Genomic DNA, 7,569 nt, shown 5'->3' with positions numbered 1-7,569 from the left:
TGTTTTTCAAGTTACAGAAGGCTGACCACGGGGCCGTGCCGGTGCAACACGGGGCCGTGTCCAACTTCCAGTAACTGGGATCTGGAAAACAATCACTGCAATTCCGACCACGGGGCCGTGTTCGCTCAACACGGGGCCGTGGTGAACCTTCTGACCAACATTCTTTTCTGTTTGTATTGCAGGACTTGGAACCCGACGCCAACTTCACGTAGTGTATGAGCTCCAGTTCCAATAAAGACATAAAAGAACCACTAGAAGAACCCGAACGCTTTCTCAGAAAAAGGTTAAAAGCCAAAAACCAAGAGAAGGTTTCGGGTGATCCACCTCCAATGGCGGACCAACGTACCCTTATGGATTATCTACGGCCCACCATAGGTAATCTAGGCGCCGCTATCAATGCTCCAAATGTCGAAGCCAATAACTTCGAACTTCGACCGCATTTGATACAAATGCTCCAAAACTCCGCAACCTTCCACGGGCTTGCGGACGAAGATCCCCATCTACATATAACTAATTTCTTAGAAATATGTGATACCTTTCGGATCAATGGAGCATCAAACGACGCCATCCGCCTCCGTATGTTTCCATTCTCACTAAAAGACCGAGCGAAAGCTTGGCTCAACGCCCTCCCAGCTGGATCGGTAAACACCTGGGATGAACTAGCCCAAAAATTTCTATATAAGTATTTCCCTCCTGCTAAAACTGCTAAATTAATGGCTGAAATTAATACGTACTCACAAGAGGACGGGGAATCCTTATATGAAACTTGGGAAAGGTTCAAGGAGCTATTACGCAAGTGTCCCCATCACGGCCTCGCAATATGGCAACAAGTATCCACTTTCTACAATGAATTGTTGCCACACACTAGGCAGACACTTGATTCTAGCTTCGGGGGACTTTTAGGTAATCGACGCCCACACGAAATATATAATCAAATTGAGGAAATTGCTCAAACCAATTTTCAATGGCACACCCCCCGGGGAAATAAGTCTATCGCCCCGGGCGCCCATAAGGTCGATGAAAGCACTTCTTTACAAGCCCAAATCGAGGCCCTTTCTTCAAAAATAAAAAAATTAGAAATGACAAAAACAGTCTCGGTTATGGCTTGTGAAGGGTGTGGTGGGTCACATTAAAATTGGAGTTGCATGAAAGAAACGGACGATCAACAAGAAATGGTAAACTATATTGATAATAGACCTAGGCCGTCGGGTCCCCCAACGGGAACTTACAACCAAGGATGGCGAAACCACCCAAACCTTGGTTGGAGGGAACCCGGCAATAGTAGTAACCAACAAACCCAACGAACAAACTTTCAGCAATCAAGAAATGAGTCACAAAATTTCACTCAACAACAAGGTGGACGAGAAAGGCTCGAAGATACTATATCTTGCCTCATCTCTGACACTGATAAGAAAAACTCGGAAAGATTTCTACAATTAGAATCTAATTTTAGGAATCAACAAGCTAGCATTCAAAACATAGAAAAACAAATAAATCAAATAGCTCAAAACTTTTCCGAGAGACCGCAAGGCGCATTACCTAGCAATACCGAAACAAACCCAAAGGCGCAAGTTCACCTCATCACACTACGAAACCGCACCGTAGGGCCTGCAGAAGTACCACCACCTACGGAAGAAACAGTGCCAACACCTCTGCAGGAGAAGAACTCTCCTCCATCACCAGAGCCTACCAAGGCTCCTCGAGTTCCGTACCCCGGTAGGTTAATTCGTCAAAAGACAAATGAGCAATTCGCAAAATTCGAAAGTCTGTTAAAACATTTGCATGTCAATATTCCTTTTATCGAAGTCCTAACCCAAATGCCCAAATACTCTAAATTTATGAGGGACTTCCTTACGCATAAGAAGAGAATTGAAAATTTGCAATTAGTTAATTTAGGCGAAGAATGCTCTGCCCTCGTACTCAATAAACTCCCCCAAAAGAAAATCGATCCCGGAAGTTTCACGATTCCGTGCTCAATAGGGGACTCGCCCGTTCGCAATGCCTTAGCCGACCTAGGGGCTAGCATTAACCTTATGCCCTCATCAATGTTTAAGAGGCTTGGCTTGGGAACCACGAGCCCTACAAAAATGAGCATACAACTCGCTGATCGATCCGTCAAATTCCCACAAGGTGTCATCGAGAATGTCTTGGTAAGGGTAAGTAGATTCGTTTATCCAGCTGACTTTGTCATACTCGATATGGAGGAAGACACCAAGGTCCCCCTTATACTAGGGAGACCCTTCCTTGCCACAGCACAAGCAGTGGTAGATATGAATGACGGAACACTCACTTTGAGGTATGGGGATGATGAAGTGAAATTCGGAGTTGGGAAGAGAATAGAAGATGACGACCCAGTCAATTACATGAAGGTTATTGATTCGAGCTTGGATGCTGCTCTCCGACGGTGTAACATGGGACGCCAAGCATCCCACTCAGAAAACATATAACCTCACATTGGGTCTAGCCAAGGACCCTTATAAACGTGGCGCACCACGGAGGCATTCCGCGAAACTATCCTTAGTTTAGTTTAATCTTTTTTTGTCTTATTTTGCAGAATAAAACACACTCATGGTGGTAATGGATGAAAAAGGGAACGAGAAAAATGGAACCATGCACGAAGAACAGAGCAACCCGACAAAAATCTCCATCACAGAAGGCTCAACACGGGCCGTGCCCAACCAACACGGCCCCGTGCTGAGCCCCCTGCAGAAAATCACCCAGTTCAGGTAACTGGACACGGGCCGTGTTCAGCGGACACGCCCCCGTGTCCAGGCTTCTGTTTCAATTCTCTAGATTTTGCTACTGGCACTTGACCACGGGGCCGTGCCCGGTCACCACGGGGCCGTGTCCAGGATGCCAGTAACATAAATCTTTGCTTTTTAACTTACTTTTACACATTCTAATCAACCAAAAACTCTATTTTTGGACACATTGAGGACAATGTGTAATTTAAGTGTGGGGGGGGATGCTAAAACCTTGAAATTTTGCAAATCCTAAACACAAGCCTTACACAAAACTCTATTGGAACCGCTAAACACCCCAAATTTTTTCAAAAACTTTTTCATTTTTTTTATTTATTTACTTGTCTTAGTTTAAGTTGGGAATAACAAGTTCTAAAAAGGTTATATTTTTACAAGTTTACAACCGATAGCGTCGTGATAACAAAGAACCAACATAAGAAAATTATGAAACGGCATAACAAGTCTAGTTAAAAATTCGATTATATATACTTGATCACATCAAAAACCCAATCCCACAAAAGTGAGTTTTGAGCCTTTATTGAGCACAAAAATATACATATTTAGATTAAATGCTCATTTTTCGTTTCTTGTGTGAATAGCCGCTTGGTTCTTACAAATCTAGAACTTGCCACGACAATACATTCCCGGTCCTTACCAACTTAAACCCAAGTAAGTAAATGATGGAGGCATTAGGACTAACCATTTTTCTTTCAACACCATTATTTTTCATTTTTTTTTATCACCTACCCAAAATCCCCCTAGATAGCCCCTTTGAGCCTAAACCTTTCATTTCATTACCCCAAAACCCTTTTCACCCACCAAAAACCTTTTTTATTTTTCACCCTTTATTTTAGTAACAAGCTCGGTTTTTCGTAAAACTCGCTTTTTTATGTGATGAAAAAAAAAATATGAATGAAGTCAAAAACAAACAAAAGCTATATAAAAGCTTGTTTGGAGAAATACTTCAAAATAAAAAGTCGCTAAAGACAAGGCATTTTACGAAAACCGACGCTTTTACGATTTTCGCCCTTTTTACTAACCACTAACCAACCACCCACCTTTAACCCAAGCCTAACCCTTTACCCCAAAAAGTCCTCTTGATATTTACAAAGGTAAAAAGTTAAAAAGGAGGAGGATTGATTGCTTGGCAAGCCTATGGAAGGCGTAAGTTCCATGCCACTCTCGAGAGATTCACTAAAAATATACACCTTCGGCCGAGTGTTGAGTGATCCCCCGTGAGGTATGTGAACTTGTATATAAATGGAATTTTAATAAGGCATGCTATGCCCAAATAAGTAATTTATCTTATGAAACGTTCAAAATAAATCATAACGAATAGGATTGTAAATAAATAAAAATAAAACTCATAAAGACCATGGATTCCCGACACTCTAGGACAAGCTAAAAAACTTCTCTTCTACCTATTCCATTTGGGAGTGTAAGCCACATTTAAAGAGTTTTGCTTGAGGACAAGCAAAATTCAAGTGTGGGGGTATTTGATGTGTGTAAAATGCAACATATAAATCACATCAATTAAGGCATAAAACTAACCCTTTTTAAGTACTAATGTTGGAAAAAGAGTGTTTTTGTCTTCCTTTTGTATTTTCAGGATGAAATTAGCTCAAAATCACAAAAGAAGCAAAAAGACAACTAATTCTAGCATAAATACAAGAAAAGGAACAAAAGTAGACTGCCCGGACCCTCAACGGCACCTCCCAAGGCAAAGAAGAGAAAACAGAGTCTGAACACGCCCCGTGTCCAGCGAACACGGGGGCGTGCCCAGGAAGCAGCAGAAAAGACAAACCAGTAGAAGCTTCCATTGCCCACCACGGGGCCGTGTCCAGCGGGCACGGGGGCGTGGTGAAAGTACAGCAGGCGCATTAATTGTAATTGCGAATTACAATTAATGAAGAGAGAGAATGTCAGATGGGCACGGGGCCGTGTCCAGCGGACACGGGGCCGTGTCCAGCCTTCTGTTCAGCCTATAAATAGAGGAGCTTGGTTTCATTCTCTCTCATCCCTTGGCACACCACCTCTCTCACACTTCATCCACCACCCACCACCACCATAACACCATCATCCACCACCATCATCCATTGTCCATCGTAGAGTGTGTGAGTCGTCTCGGGATCCAAGATTGATAGTAAGAGTTCTTGACAATCAAGGCCATGTTTGCCTAAGTCTCTTACATCACTTGGTGAAGACAAGTGTTTAGTATAATACTTTTATTTTTAATCTTTTGCACTTTTTATTTGGTTTTGTATTAATGACTTTAATAACTAGTTACTTATGTTGAAGGTGATCTTTCCTTATCGTTTGTCCGTGGTGTCTTGGCATTATTTTACTGTCTATATAAAATAAAAGATTTTCACCATTCATATCTCCACGGTCTATATGGAGGTATGTTGGCTACCTGGTCGGGGGTTAAGGGAACGGTTTGGTAAGGGTCTTGCCCTTGTTTAGCGTTTAGAGGTCCTGCTTGGGACCTGGGTCAAATTTAGTAGGATCTCCTTCAATGCCCATAGGTATTGGATGGCGGGGATCCAAACTCTTTGACCCCCTCATAAGTTAACTACTATTAATACTATAACCCGGCTATTTAGGACTGTATCCCTGCTGACTCAGACTACTTAGCCGAGGGTAACGTCACCGCCAAAAGCGGGGCCTACCACAATTTGCATTAATAACTTAATTCATTATCTTTCAATAATCCGACCCTTTAGGATTGTATCCTTGCTGACTCAAACTACTGGGTTGAGGGTAACGTCGCCTTCAAAAGAGGGGCCTACTACAATAACTAAGATAATCTCTTAAACAAGTGCAAAAGTGCGAAAACAATCAAAGGTTATACTAATACACATGTCGGATCCAATTGATTCATCTTGTCTATCTATTTTTATTTTATTTTTATTTTTCAGCATTTAGTTAGTTTTTATTTTTCTTAGTTTAAAACATTTTTCTCACTTTTTGATTTGATTAGACGTTGAGGATAAACCGGTATTAAAAGCTCTTGTGTCCTTGGACGACCTCGGTATCTTACCAACACTATACTACGTCCACAATGGGTGCACTTGCCCATATGTGTGTTTAGTGTTAGTGAATATCGTGTTTTATAAATTTAAAACTTGGCTAAAAGTGTAAAAAAAAAGGGGCTTAAATATACATCTAAAATATAACACACTTCACGCACATCAGTGACAATTTGTGTTTGGTTTTTGAAACTTTTGACAATAGTATTACATTTGTTGCGAATTCGTGAATTGTTGAACGATGTTAAAAGTTATGACTTTGCGAAATGGTGATATGTAATTGTACATTGTCCTTGTTAGGATTTACTTGTGTTGATTACAACGTGTCTTTTTGTCCGTTCTCCGGGACGTTGATAGCTAGTAGCACCTAAGTCACGGTACACTAAATCCGTTAATCAAATGCATTTGAGTTGAAACTTAAACTTGTAGAAATCCTAGGTTAACAATTACCGAAACCGGGCGTGATTCCTTTTTATTATTATTGTTCTAGTAACCATTTTTCTTGCAATTGTTAATTAGTAGTTGTTAATCATTCTCATCAATTCATTTAGTTTAAAATCATATCTCTCAAATAAACGAAAACACAAAATCATTCTAGCAAGCTTCATAAATAGTGACATTTGTTATAATTCAATCGAATCCACACACAAACCACATACTCTTCGTGGTTCGACCCCTTACTACCACTAACACATAGTTAAGGGTAATTTGGGCTTATAAATATTATCTTTGACCGGAGCGTGACACTTCGATCACATATGTAGGAAACATATTGTACACATATATAGCGTGCAATCATAACATATTATATTCGACCCGACTAACTCGAATTTATACCGTCAAGTAAAAACGTATTATATGCAACCCGACCCATACATAGGAAACGTAGAAAGGTCATTACGTAGGTATTAAGGAAAAAGTTGAAATCACATTGAAATTATACGTAATTAGTTGAAAATGTTACAACTGAAATCACATTTCTAAACTTAAAATAACATTTTACTTAGGTATTTAGGAAAAGGTTGGGTAAAAGCCAAGGGGTAAAATGTAATTTTTACAAAGTTGAAGGTAATAGTGAGTCCACCCACATTCACTTTTAAGTTATATATATAATTGCTACCATTCCAAAATTCACTTTTAAGTTATATATATAATTGCTACCATCAGTGGCGGACCCAGGATTTTTTTTTCACTGGGGTCCTTTTTCGGGTCGGGTCGGGAGACGGTCCAACAAAATAATTTTAATAATACAGACTTTTTAAGTTGAATTATATATTTTTATCAACTAGAATCAAATCAAGCCGAACTCAAATCGACTTTTAAATTCAGCTAAGTTAATTCGAATTAAGTTTAAAAATATAAAATTCAAATAAACTGAATCGATTAACTTAAGTAACTTGATATTGGATTGTTATAATATATTTAAACAAACTTATAAATTTTAGTATTACCTTTGATTTATCCATACTAGTTCCGATTATTATTTTTATTAGAGTAATCTATTGGTAAATATTAAACTTGATCCACTTTTGATCTGATGAACACAATAAATGTGCAGCAAAAAACATTATATTGAGAATTGAACCCATGACCTTTTAGTTACAAGTCAACAAACTTACCATTACACCAACCTTCACCTTGTTTCAATGGGTTCATCTAATTTTTCTTATGGGTTCTGTAAAAAATTTAACATACCGTCTCTACTAACTTTTTTGAAAAACATTGAGGTCCGGGGACCCCGATCCACATAGTGTGGGTCCGCCAATTGGCTACCATTCCAAAAAAACAAATGAAGAATC

At 39.6% G+C, this 7,569-nt stretch overlaps 1 non-coding gene across 1 annotated transcript; it reads right to left on the bottom strand.

Annotated features, from left to right (window-relative positions):
• Positions 1–707: 707 nt before the first annotated feature.
• LOC118491964 lies at positions 708–814 on the bottom strand. Its single transcript, XR_004892409.1, has one exon. It is a non-coding gene; the product is annotated as a small nucleolar RNA R71 (small nucleolar RNA).
• Between the last annotated feature and the right edge of the window lie 6,755 nt (positions 815–7,569).

Source organism: Helianthus annuus, chromosome 4 (genome assembly GCF_002127325.2).
Source record: "Helianthus annuus cultivar XRQ/B chromosome 4, HanXRQr2.0-SUNRISE, whole genome shotgun sequence".
NCBI lineage: Eukaryota > Viridiplantae > Streptophyta > Magnoliopsida > Asterales > Asteraceae > Helianthus > Helianthus annuus.
The sequence above is the reverse complement of the archived record's forward strand: the minus strand, read 5'-3'. Positions and strand labels throughout refer to the sequence as shown.